General features: G+C 39.4%; 1 non-coding gene across 1 annotated transcript; it reads left to right on the top strand.

Moving 5' to 3' along the window:
* Positions 1-14,072: 14,072 nt before the first annotated feature.
* On the top strand, positions 14,073-14,179 carry LOC115673896 (small nucleolar RNA R71). Its single transcript, XR_004004883.1, has one exon. It is a non-coding gene; the product is annotated as a small nucleolar RNA R71 (small nucleolar RNA).
* Positions 14,180-14,417: the final 238 nt, after the last annotated feature.

Here is a 14,417-nt window from a genome sequence, read left to right as displayed (position 1 = left end):
AATATATGGACCATCATAATTCGGAGTGAATTTGCCACGAGGATCTGAATTGTTGAAGATGATTTTCTTCACTACTAAATCCTCTGTTTTGAAATTCCTCGGTTTCACTTTTCGACTAAAGGATTTAACTACTCTTCTCTGATAAGCTTGCCCATGGCATATAGCTCTTAATCTCTTTTCATCGATCATGTTGAGTTATTCATATCTTTGTTGGATCCACTCAGCTTCCAAAAAGCTTCAACTGGGATAGTATCCTTAATGAAGGAATTTCTACTTCAACAGGTAGCACTGCTTCCATTCCGTAAACCAATGAAAATGGGGTTGCTCCAGTTGATGTTCGAATTGAAGTTCGGTATGCCATCAGAGCATACGGCAACCTTTCATGCCAATCACGATAATTTTCGGCTGTCTTGGCCAGTATCTTCTTGATATTCTTATTTGCTGCTTCAACTGCTCCATTCATTTGTGGACAGTATGGAGATGAGTTCAGATGTCGGACATGGAAGTGTTCAAGTAAATCATCCACGATCCTGTTGTTTAGATTTGAGCCATTGTCCGTAATTATTGCTTCTGGAACTCCATACCTAGCAATAATGTCCCGCCTGATGAATCTTACAACATTCTTGGCAGTAACATTCGTGTAGGAGTTTGCTTCAATCCATTTAGTGAAATAGTCAATAGCGACCAGGATAAACCGGTGCCCATTTGAAGCCTTGGGGTTGATTGGACCAATCATATCAATGCCCCACATTGAAAATGGTCATGGCTAAGACATTTGATGTAGCTCATTTGGCGGTGCATTGATTCTGTCTCCATAAATCTGACATTGATAGCAACATCTCACGTGTTGGATGCAATCATAATCTTTCGGGCTAGAAGATGTCCATTCATGTGTGGTCCACATTCACCCTCATGAATTTCTTTCATATTCTGTTCAGCTTCTGTAGCGTCCACACATCTTAGTAGGGTTGAATCAAATGATTTCTTGTAGAGGATTTGACCACTAAGGAAGAATTTGTTGGCTATCTTCCTTATAAACGTCCTGTCACCTGGTTGGCTTTCTTTAGGAAATTCTCCCAATTGAAGATATTTTTTGATGTCATGATACCATGGTTCGTTGTCAAATTCTGCCTGAACCATCATGCAATGAGCTGGTTGTTCAAGAATATTAATTCTCAATGGTTTTATATCTATACCATCTTTAGCTTGTAGTAAGGATGACAAAGTTGCAAGAGCATCTGCAAAATGATTCTAAGTTCTTGGGAGATAATTGAATGTCACTTCTTCAAAACTTTCAATCATCTTTTCTAAGTATCTGTGATAAGGAATTAGCTTGGCATCTCGAGTTTGCCATTCACCAGTTGTTTGCAATATGATGAGTATAGAATCTCCATATACTTGCAACCTTTTTACCTTCATTGAAAGGGCTAATTGTAAGCCGAGAATGCATGCTTCGTATTCAGCGACGTTATTGGTGCATGGAAATACCAATTTCGCAGATACCGGATAGTGTTGGCCTTCTGGGGAGATCAGTACTGCCCCAGTTCCTGATCCAGAAAAGTTGGTTGCACCATCAAAATACATTATCCGTTTATCATCGACCAGTGTCAATATATGATCATCAAGTTGTTCTTCAGGATCGGCAATATTCTGCGAATTTTCTACCAACATGTCTGCTATTGCTCGTCTTTTAACTGACTTTTGAGATGAACTTTTGATGTCGAATTCTGATAACAAAACTTGCCACTTTGCTAATTTCCCGACCAAGGAGGATTTCTCAAGAAAGTACTTGATCAGATCATTCTCAGTTACTAGCAAAATTTGATGATGGAGGGTGTATTGTCTTAATCTGTGTAATACCCAAATCAATGCAACACATGTCTTCTCGACTGATGGGTAGTTCATTATTTATGTTGTAAACTTCTTGCTCAAGTAATAAATGGCTTGTTCTTTACCATCATTCGGTCTTCTTTGTACAAGCACCGCTCCTAACGACTCATAGTGAGTCGTCAAATATAAGATCAATGGAACTCCAGGGATTGGTGGTACCAACACTGGTGGGCATACCAGATATTCTTTGATCTTGTCAAAGGCTTGTTGACATTCCGCATCCCACTTTACTGTGGCATTTTTCTTCAACAGTTTGAAGAATGGTTTAGCAGTCTCAGAAAGCTGATAGATGAAACGGGCAATATAGTTTAAACGCCCCAACAAGCTTCTCACTTCTTTTACGGTAGAAGGAGTCTTTAAGTCATATATTGCCTTAATCTTGGAAGGATCTATTTCGATGCCCCTGTTACTAACCACAAATCCTAGCAGTTTGCCAGATTTTGCCCCAAATACACACTTGTTGGGATTCAATTGCAACTTGTACTTTCTAAGTCTTTCGAACAATTTGCGAAGCACCTCAACATGATCTTCTCCTTGTTTGGATTTTGCAATCATGTCATCCACATATACCTCAATTTCTTTGTGCATCATGTCGTGGAACAAAGTTACCATTGCTCTTTGATATGTGGCACCAGCATTTTTCAAACCGAAAGGCATCACCTTATAACAAAATGTGCCCCATGGTGTTATGAAGGATGTTTTCGCCTTATCCTCTTTCTTCATGAGGATTTGATTATATCCTGAGAAACCATCCATGAATGAAAATGTTTCGAACCCAACAGTGCTATCCACTAATACATCAATATGTGGGAGCGGGAAATCATCCTTAGGGCTTGCTTTATTTAGGTCGCGATAATCAACGCACACCCGTACTCGACCATCCTTCTTCATTACGGGCACTATGTTGGCAACCCATTCTGGATATGGTACTACTTCGATGAAACCGACTTTGAGTAATTTCATCACTTCTTCTATTTTCTTTGCCAATTCCGGTTTTGTTCACCTCAGTTTTTGCTTCTTTGGTGGAATACTTGGATCAAATTGGCAAAGCATATTCAACTATGCTTGGATTAAGGCCTGGCATGTCCACATAAGACCATGTGAATATATCTTGATATTCCTTGAGCAAATCTGTGATCCTTTCTGCCTCTGCTGAGGGAAAACTTTCTCCAATCTTAACTTCTTTGGGATTCTCTTTATCGCCCAGATTAACAGTGATCGTTTTCTCTAACGTGAGTGGCTTTGATTCTTCATGACGGATCCATTCTCTTCTGATCCATTCCTCATCTTCATTATCCACTTCAATATCGCAAGTGATCTCCTCGGAAAGATTTGGGTCACATATGAACCTATTATGGATATGCGAATGCTCATGCCTGACATGTAACAAACATGATTAGTAATTGCGTACGAAGTAAATAATGTACATGGTCCTATGAAAACCTTTCGGAAATTTATTTTGAAATTTGTTTTGAAAGAATATACAGACAGAGCTAGTCCTCATATCATCAGACTTCCTTGCTCTTAAAATCATTTTCGCAACAAGGAGCAATATAGAAACCCAAAGCCTCAAGCCTCATGAGTGAGGATAATGTTCATCATAGGTTTGGTTTTGTTTCTACATGTCCTTAACAAAACATTTGATCAGTTTTATTGAATTGAAAAACGCAATTACATCTACATCAAAAGGAATGTAAATTGTAACTGAACTGAAATTGCAAATGAAATCACAGGAAACTTGAAATTGCAATCAATAAAATGCATTGGAAAACGCTAGTAGCAAAAGTTCAAGAGAATCTTCCTACTCCAGTGCGTAGGTAACTTCCGCCTCAGTTATGATAACGTTGATGGTGTTCTCTTCGAATAAACTTGGCAGAACAGATTCTTCCTCTGCATGTGGGTCTTCTTCTTGAAGTAGCTTGGAAGGTCCAGGAAAAGTTTTCTTGATGTGAATCTGATGATAGGGAAGCTCTTTAGCTTTGCTCTTCCATATGGATGGATTAATGATGCGATCACCTCGGCCTTTATAGCCTCCATGGTTCTTTCGACTTTGGCCTTGGCCTCCATGGTGATCCTTAGAATTATCTGGAATATAACCTACCCCGTGCTTCATTTTTGTAGCGAGAGGAGTAATAAGTTCCTTGATTCCTTGGGATTTCGATCCAAGACCATTACCGGGAGTAAATCCATACTGGCATAACATTCTTCCAGACATAATGAATGGTGTTGAAAATTCCGGGGATTTTATGATGCAACCGGCTGGAATTTGCACCATGGAGATCATTTCGAAGGAATGATAACTTGGTTCTTCTTTCACTTCAGGTTCGACATACGGTATTGCACTCTCCTTGTAGGTGGTGAAATCTGTCTCCCTATGTATGGTGATCATCTTGCCATTAATGACAAACCTGACCTTCTGATGGAGACTTGAAGGAATGGCGCCAACCATATGAATCCAAGGTCTTCCGAGTAACAAGTTGAAAGTCCTTGGAATATCCACTACTTGGAAGTCAATCAGGAAAGGCACAGGACCTATGTTCACCTCGAGCTCGATATTGCCAATAACATCTTTCTTCATTCCATCAAACAAGCGTACTATTACCTTGGAAGGTTTGATGAGCTCTTCACTAATCCCCAAGCGATGCAGTGTGCTTAGTGGACTCAAATTAAGTACGGAACCATTATCGATCAGCACCCGTGACACCTCCTTGCCCCGGCATGTAACGGCAATATACAGAGCCTTATTATGGGAACGCCCGTCAATTGGGAAATCTTCATCGGAGAAGGCAATTTGATCCTTTAAAAGAATAGTGCCAACAAAATCTTCCAATTGTACTTCATTAATTGTCTCCGAGACATGCATCTCATTGAGAAGCTTCATAAGCACCATTTTGTGGCTTTCTGAAGTCTTGAAGAGATCCAACAAAGAAATCTGTGCCGGCATCTTTCTTAGCAGTTCAATTACCTCAAATTCGCTTGTCTTCATGACCGAAAGCAACTGTTTAACATCTTCTTCGGTTACTCCTTTCTTTTCGTGTTCACTGTCCTTCGGGGCATTGCATCTTCCTGATTGGATTATGGCATCGACTTCTTTGGGAGAGTAATCCCAAGGTACACACTTAGTGTCAAACTTTTCTTTTGGAGGGAGAGTGATGATCATAGCATGTGTTTCTTCTTATTCAATCCTTAGCCGATCAATGGGAAGTTGGATAGTGATTGGTATGATGGGATCTTCCTCCTCCTTATATTTATCTACCTCATCAAGCAATCGTGGATACCATGCTTCTATTGGCTTCATCAGCATCCATTCCACCCCAACCATCACGTGTGATTGTTTCGTTCTTGAATGCCCATGAAGGAGGTGTATATTTGACACTGTAATTATACCGGCCACTATCTTGACCCAGAAAATCAACAACCTCACCTTGTCTTCGTGCTTTTCGAACAAATCGCCTATCACATCAACGAGTCTTTTTCTTCTTTTTCTCTTCCTGATCTTCATTCTCCTTGAGATTCAATTGGCTGATTGGGACCTCATCCACGCCATCCCATCCGTCCGGTACAATGTCTTCATTTTTGAACGCCCATGGTGGTGGTGTATATTTGACACGGTAATTATATTTACTGCTGTCTTGACCGAGTAGGTCTATAGTTTCGCCTTCCCTGGCCGATTTCTGGGTGAAATGCCTTTCACCCTAACGGACTTTTTCTTTCTCCTTTTCATCATGATCTGTTTCTTCTTGAAGCATTTCTTTCTTGGGTAGAGCTTTCTCCTCAGGACTGGTTTCATCATCTATACCACCTCAACCATCAAGCACAATTACTTCATTTTTAAATGACCATGGCGGTGGGGTATATTTCACTTGGAAGTTATATTTTCCGGAGTCTTCTCCCAAGTTGTCTACAACCTCGCCTTTTAGGAGTGCTTCTTGACGAAAACGGGCATCTCCTAATCGAGAAGCTTTAATCTTGACTTCATATTCATCTTCATCTTCATCGTCAGATTAGATCACTGTTTCTTCATCCTTGATCATGTTTACTGTATTGTGTTCAGGAAGAGGATTCTGATGTACATTTGGCTCGAACTCTTGGAAATTCAATATCTTCTTGTCAATAAGCTGTTGAACCTTATACTTTAGAGTGGGACAATTATCTACATCATGTCCCCTTTTTCCCATGTGATAGGCGCAAGTCTTTGATTCATCATACCAAGAAAATCTCGTAGGATTGTCTCTCGGTACTTCCTTGGTCACCAAATGCCTTTCCAAAAGCATTGGTAATAGCCTTGACAAGGGTCGAGGCAACGGTGTATATTGCCTCACGGGCCTTTTATTTGGCTCGAATTGTCTTGGATTTTTCCAAGCGACATTTGATTGCTTCGGAAATGATATTTGATGAGTACTTGGGCTTGACACCATAGCCACTTCTCGGATGGGTTCCTTGTCTTTTTTCCCGGGGTAAGGCCTTCGTGCTGCTGTTTCTTGAGCCTTCCTTGCTTTCAAACCCCATTCAATTCTCTCACCTACTTTGACCAACATGGTGAATGTCTGACAGCTTGATACATGAAGCTTGTCGTAATACTCAGTTGGCAATGATTTTAGAAAGAGCTCAATGAGCTTGTCTTCACTTATGGCGGGCTTTACTTGTGAGGCAACAGCTTTCCATCTCTGAGCATAGGCTCTGAACCCTTCATTGTTCCGTTTCTCGGTTCTGACGAGATCCTCTCTAGTTGGGAGTATTTCAACATTAAACTTGTACTGGCGAAGAAATTCTCCCGCTAAATGATCCCATTCAGTGAAGTCTTCTATATCGAGGGCTGTGTACCATGCAAGGGCCGCCCCTCTCAAACTATCTTGAAATGTGCTAATAAGAAGTGGCGTGTTGTCTCAATATCTTGCCATCTTACGGAGATAATATTTCAAATGGCTTTTGGGACAATCAATGCCATCATACTTGCTCACGAACTCTGGCTCCTTATAGTTTTCTGGAACAACCACCTTTGCGTACGGTGAGAACTTGTCGAACCTTTGAAGCTCATAACCTTGACTTGCTAAGCATTCTTCAATTTTGGCCAATCTCTTGGCCTCTTCTTCATCTTTTGTTTTGGACGTCTTCTTGATTTGATCATCCTTTTCCAAATTTACCACCTCAGGCGTAGTCTTTGGACGATTCTTTTGAACTGGTTCTTTATTTCTGACTGGGTCTTCAATCGGTGTTTCGGTTGCATTTGAAGCTCCCACATTTGGAGTAGTAGGATAAGATCCTCGAGATGCGAGAATAAAAGTCTTCATTTTCGCCATCATTGCAACCATTTGGGTCATTTGATTCTCGACTTCAACTAGTCGAGCACGGGTTTCTTCTTCCGCCATTCTAACTTGTAGGCGAGTTCGAGGTCTTTTACCTTCTGTTGCTAAACAACCTGTTTTGTCAAAACAGACCGATATCAGCATAGTAAAATGATCATGAAACCCTACATTCTTTTAATTGTATGGTCTCATGAGATTGTCAAGGATAAGAAATTTCATACAAGCCTTAGCTTTGTATAAAATTCTTCATCAATGTCTTTCTCAAGGAATCATACAATTCAAAGAATTGTAATCCATGGTGATTCTACAAAAATACTTTGAAACTTCATTAAGCAATTGTTTATTAAGCAATTGTTTCAATTTGGAAAATTTTTATTACAATGCTATTCATCAAAATAGGAAAACACTAGCTTAAACAAGTCTAGGCTTCTTGCTAGCTAAGGTAGCTTCAGCTTCTTCATACTCCTTGACTTATGTCTCCCATTCTTCAACATCGATTACCACCTCCTCGGGAACATACGGCTCTACACCTGGCGTGTTTGGTACAATGTACTCCGGGATATACGGCTCATCAGAATAAGTTGTAACACTCAAAGGTACATAAGGTTCGACGTCAATTGGTCGCTTAGCCTTCAACCACCTTATATACTCATTAGATGCCAAAAAGAGTTTCATTTCTCCTTCCAAATCTTCCGACCATTGTACTATTTGCTTGGTTGATCTCTTTAAAGAATTCACGATCCCATCGACCTTGTTCGCAGCTCTTTACTTTTCTTTTCCGGTATAGGTCTTTGCGGTATCTCAAATGTGAACTCCTCAGGATGCCAAATAGGTGGAATTTGTTGAACCATTCCGAATTGTCGTATGACTCTTAGTGGGCAATAAGCAGTTCCGCCACTCAATCCTAGTAAAGGCACAAAATTATCGTCTTGGGTAGTAATTTGAGCTTCGGTTATCTTCGGCCATTGAATTCTCTATTGAAGATGATCAGAAGTTAATGCTCTAATGAAGTTTGCCCACTCATGAAAAGAATACTTTGGCATTTTGTCTTGGAGTTTCAAATACTTCTCAATAGGGTTGGTAGATGAGTCGATCTCTCGAATGCGCATATAACATTCCCAAGGTCGAATATGGGAGATAAACCATACAGAAAGTAACCCAGCTGAAGCTTGCAGTATACCCTTTTGCTGATTTTGGTATTTGTTCAATGAAATGACGGTCTCTGCCAAGAGCATATTGGAGAGGTCCCATTTTAGGCAAGCTTGCCTAGCAATTACCGTAACGAGAGGATTTAATCCCGTCCTTGATACAAGAAATAAAACGAATTCAAAGAAGGCCAGAATAAAAACCCTTGCGGAAGTATTTCCCATTTTTTTGAGCAATTTGGAGTAATTGTCCACCAAGTAAGATAGAGGAAATCTCCCGGTATTTAATTTGATCAACTTTTCCACTTGAGGGGTCTTCAAGTTTAAAAATTCAGCTATAACACTTGTGGGTTTCAATCCAACTGGGGGCCCAACGGTTCTTGACTCGAAATAAATCCCAATGGTTGCCTTATATTCTTCTAATGTAGGTACCATCTCGTGCTCGCCCAATTGAAATGTGGCATTGGTAACTTCCCAGAAATGGGATAATGCTTGGATTAGACTCACTTGGTACTCCAGGTTGATAAGCTTGAACAAATACCCGAGCCTTTCCCTTACATATGCTTTGTTGTCCTTTGTCATGTTTACCCACCATGCCAAAGGCTCCTTCCTTGGAATAAGAATGACTTGTATGTCTAGTTTCCCCATTTCGATCTAAAGCATGTAATAGAAAGTGATTATTATTCACCATGGATTACCAATTGATTTTAATGCCCCCATTTCACTTATGTCCTTTTAAGGTAGGACGGAGGTTAAATACACTTGCATACTTCAAAAGTAATGCAAATGTCATTTTGAGTCCGTTTAAACCTTAAAAGAGCATATAGTTGAGATCATGGACAAATTCAATGTGTGATGTAAATGCCGATTCTGTCATACTCCATTTAGATCATAAAGCCCTAAACTATGGTTTACAACTTCGAATACATTAAAGTGAATGAATAAGCATTTGAATTACATGAGAAATCCGCCATGGACCTATACATTTCATCTAAAAATGAAAGAATAGTCAAATGGAGTATGACGCCCTAATCATGCATTCTAAAATGAAAGGGCATTTAGACCAAGCATTGAATGTCATTTAGGCATTTTTTTTAAGAATATGTCAACTAACATGTATAATTGTAAAAGAATGAAATGGAATGATACTTGCTTACCATGATATTTTTGTTTGATTTTAGGTATACCAACTACAAAGACAAGCGAATGCAACCAGTGAAGTTTTGACACCTAAAATGGTAAGATATGCTAAAGGCTCAAGGTCATCACCTTAATGGACAAGGAATTTCATTCCAATAGGCAATCGGCCTAAAGTAATGAAATATTATTCCACCTCGGTGATCGGTATTGTATTTAAATGATCCCATCAGCAATCGGCCCATAGTTTCGCCTAAACACATACCTCCTAAGGGTAATCCTAAATGTAGCCGGGGTTGGGCCACGGGTGGTGTGTGTTAATGGTGTAGTGCTAAAGCAATTTAAAGCATGCATAGCAATTAATGACCAAACAACACTTCTAAAATTCATTCAAACCACATTCAATCCCAACACCATCCTGCAAAACAAGGGTTAGCAAAGACAACACCCTTTATACCAACCGTCTGCAAAACCATTTAACACTATCGTTAGCTGGACGTACCTAGGATCCTTGCAAGCACAAAACACAAGCATATCGTTCTATCTAGGCCTAAGTCCACTTAGAAAAGGTTCATTCTCCCCGGCGGAGTCGCCAAACCTGTCGCGCTGCGCTTTTTTTTTTGGGGCTTTTGGGATTTGCGCGCTAAGGAGGTATTTCCGTGTAAGGGTCTCTCCTAGACCATACCTCACGTGACAGTGGAAAGTAATTTCTTATTTAGTCTAGGTTTGTGATTTTGGAGTCACCACTAGTCATTATTGGTAGGTAGACTAGAAACCTAATTGAGGTACGGGAGAAATACCACGATTTTACGACCCAGAGATTCCGAGTACGAGGACTTGGTTACGTTATTGATCCCGAAATTGAGATCCCTAACGCCCTTTCGGTACCTAAGAATGATACGATGTCTAACGTGTCATGCGAATTTCCGAAGCTTACCCACTAATTCTATCCATTCTAATCGCAGAAAAAACCAAACAAGTATTAAATGCACAATCGAAGTCAATCAGATCAATCAATCCTAAATGGTCTCTAAAAATGAAAATCAATCAAAAGACCCAAGCCCTAATGAAGCTCTAGAAGCTTATTCATTTCATGATTCATATTTTTTAGGGTTTTAGGGGTTATAACCCATGAATTTGGGATTTTCTAAAAATGCCACTTGGGCACTTCCAAAAATTCAAATCTTACTTTTTTTGGTTGGCCACGATGTTTTTGGACCATTTTATGAATTTTTGAAATTTTTGATTTTTTTTTACGGAAATCTTATTAACCGAGAATTGATTTTTTATGATTTTCTGAAATTTTTACGAATTTTCTAATTTTTCAATTTTTTATTGATTTTCTAGATTTTTCACATTTTTTTGTATTTTCTGAATTTTCTAAATTTTTATGGGTTTTCTAAATTTTCTGAATTTTTATGAATTTTCTAAAATTTTTGGAATTTTTATGAAAAAAAAATTTTTGGAATTTTTGGAATTTCTAAAATTTTTATGTATTTTTTTGTATTTCTCTGATTTTTTATTTTTTCTGTGAAATTTTTTTTTTCTCATTTTTTCATTTTTTTCATTTTTTAGGATTTTATTTTTATTTTGATTATTTTTTAAAATTTCTCGCCGAAGTGGTGAACCGGACCGGCCCGGTTCAACCCGGTTCGGCTTGGCTGAACTGGGCGTAGCCAGCGCCGGCGCCGATTGTCTTCTCCGGCGGGCACGGTGACGAAACGACACCATTTCTGGCCTTCTTCACTGGGGCATTTCTTCGAGCAGGTGGTGTGCATGAGTCTGAGTTTGATGTTTTCGAGGCCGCCGGTTTGAGCTCGTCGCCGATGAACCTCCAGCGACCTTTTGGCCATTCTGACTGATCCACGATGAAGTCCATATTACCTATTATCAATCTAGCCTAATCGTTGTGCCGTCGGACGTTCGCCGGCCGGCAAAAAACTGATTAGAAAAATCGAACCTAATACTGATCAAAACTAGCATTCCCGGCTTTCAAATCATCACACAGAACGCCCTAGCCATTTCTAGCGTTCATTCATCATTCAAAACATTCCCAAGGAATCAGAGACACTAACTTGATCAACCATGGACTATCGGTAATGCTCCGGCGGGTGGAAAATGCTCCAGCGAGATTCAACCAATGATGACCGATTTGGTTTTCTTGATTCAATTACACAAAATGCAAACAAACAACAGAAATATGCTCAGAAATGTGTTATAAACCTCTAGAAAATCAAAATCTTCAAGAAAATTGCATGAACGTGCATTTTAAGGTGAAAATGGCTTTCTGGAATTCTGGAAAAAAATGATCACGAGCGATGTTTACCTTCTTCGTTTGATGATCAGAAGAAATTGTCGAACTGATCCGCGCCTATGGGGTTGTTCCTTGACACTTGAACTTCCACCTGGTGGTCTCGGTCTCATCGGAAGAGCTCTGAGCGCGCTGGACGAGCTTGATTTTCAGAGGTTCACGGTCAGCTTCCGTTCTGGCTCACCCGAGGAGGAGATCCTCCCTAGAATGTCGATTTGCCGGCGCCGTTCAATCGACCGGCGCCGATCACTCAACCTAGGGATCTCTACTCCTCTCTATCTCTCTAGATTTCAGGCTTTTTCCCTCCGTTTCTCTCTCTTCTCTCTCTCTGGCATTTCCCCGAATATCTTCCTTGCAATGTTCAGTTTTTTCTTCGTTTTTGTTCTGCTATTTTTTCCGCTCAAAATTTGTTGGAATCGATTTTCGATCGGTTAGATCGGTTACCTAGTGCCAGCTGGAGAATCTCTAGCTGGCCAACTCGATTAAAACGTGCTAATTTGATCGGAGAAGGTCAGTCAAGTCACGGGCACGAGCTGATTTTCTGGGTTTATTGTGCTTTGGATGAGTTGGGTAAGGAAGACAACCAACCCGGGTCGGGTCGGGTTGACCCGACCGACCCGGCAGACCCGGGTTAGTTTAAATTCACCAATTAAGCTCAATTTTGACCCAATTTTCAAAATTAAACCTCAAAATTGAATTCCCCATCACATTCCGAACCCAAATATATAATTTTTCCTAATTTTTGTTATAATTGTGTCCAAGATTTTCACATTTTTGTATTCGGGTTAATAGGGTTTTATTCAATTTGATGTTCTAATGACGTGATTAGGCAAAATTGATGCCAAAATTGAATTACCCACATCTGATTAACCCTAGAAATGATGGTCTCATATTTCGACAATTTCATATTAGGCACGATTCCCAATTTGGGTTCAAAATTCTTAATTTCCAATTGAATTTTGGGGATTTTTGATATTTATGTCAAATTGTGCAATTGGACCGACCATTATGTAATTAAAGGTCCCAGAATCATTTGTTGTGAAGACAAATGACTAGAAAAACTTTAATTGCATTTTTGGTTCAATTCGGGTTTAATTTTGCCCAATTTTTGGAAAAACATATACCCGATTGAGATTTTTCAAAATTGATGATGTATTCATGAAATTGGATTTAAAATAAGACTAATGACTATTTTTATGGAATTTTCTGATTCCATTTGCTATTTTTCTTGATTTTCTCACTTATTTTGACTAAAAGAAATTAAGGAAAAATACAGAAAAATGTTAAAAATTTATTTTTTTGTTTAGAAATAGGTTTCTAGGCTTGGGCAAGATTCCTAGTCCTAATTTTGAAATTTTTGAAAATATAATAAAATGAGCTAAAAATTAGGTGTCAACATGGGGGAATGGAACTGGCGGCACGTATGGCTTGGGATTATCTGGAAAAAGTTTGCTCTTTCCTGTCTCCTTTAGTTGTTTATTGACCTCTTCTTCTTTGTCTTTGGAAATCTCTTGTTCGGCATCTTCTTCACCCACTTGTTTACCACTTCCCAGGGTTATAGCTTTTACATTTTCAATTGGATTTTTCTCTGTGTTGCTAGGCAAAGAACCCTGTTGTCTCCCCGACATCATGTTTGCTAACTGCCCCACTTGCATCTCCAGATTTCTGATTGAAGCCTCTTGATTCTGAAATCTCACATCTGTGCTCTTGATGAAGTCCTGAGTAGTGTTGGCAAGTTTTATGACTATATCTTCCAAACTAGACTTTGTCTCTTCTGGTTGTTTGAATCCCGATGGCAGTCTCGTCACATTCTGATTATTCCATGAAAAATTTGGATGATTGCACCATCCCGAATTATACGTGTTGGAGTAGGGATTATTCTGTGATCTGTTAAAATTCCCAACAAAGTTAGCATTTTCATTAGGTTGTGCAAAAGTGTTACCTACCTGACATTCTGTGCTAACATGTCCTCCACCGCAAAAATCGCATGTCATATTCTGAATTTTCATGCCTGAAACACTCATATTATCTATCTTTTTGTTGAATGCTTCAATTTGCGCAGCAATTGCCGTGAAAGCATCCACCTCATGAACTCCGCTAGCTTTTCGCACTGGTATCCTCTCAGTAGGCCACTGATAACTATTTGATGCCATCTCCTCTAATAAGTTATGGGCTTCTTCTGGTGTTTTATTATTCATAGTTCCCCCTGCAGCTGGATCAATCATAGAACAGAGATTTGTACTACACCCATTATAAAAAGTTTGTACCTGCATCCATATGGGTAGTCCATGATGTGGGCATCTCCTAAGAAACTCCTTGAATCTTTCTCATGCTTCATACAATGATTCATTATCCATCTACATAAAATTAGTAATATCGTTACGCATTTTTGCAGATTTTGCAAGTGGAAAGAACTTACCAAGAAATTTTTGTGTGACATTCCGAAATTTCCGCCAATTGGAAATTATGAAATAACTGAGTTTTATGAGATGTGCTCGTAGTAAATTCTCGCCCGGAACTGATCATTCCTGGAATGCTAACCATTAGGGAAAGGCTAATAGGGGAATTAAATTCGCGCTAAAGAAAATTCGATCGTGAATGGATTTCGACCATTAAATTGCGTAAGTG

This window comes from Syzygium oleosum, unplaced genomic scaffold (assembly GCF_021117445.2).
Source record: "Syzygium oleosum isolate NSW1041296 unplaced genomic scaffold, Sole_v2.1 Sole_v2.08, whole genome shotgun sequence".
NCBI lineage: Eukaryota > Viridiplantae > Streptophyta > Magnoliopsida > Myrtales > Myrtaceae > Syzygium > Syzygium oleosum.
Note: the sequence above shows the minus strand (reverse complement) of the source record. Positions and strands in the feature narration are given on the sequence as shown.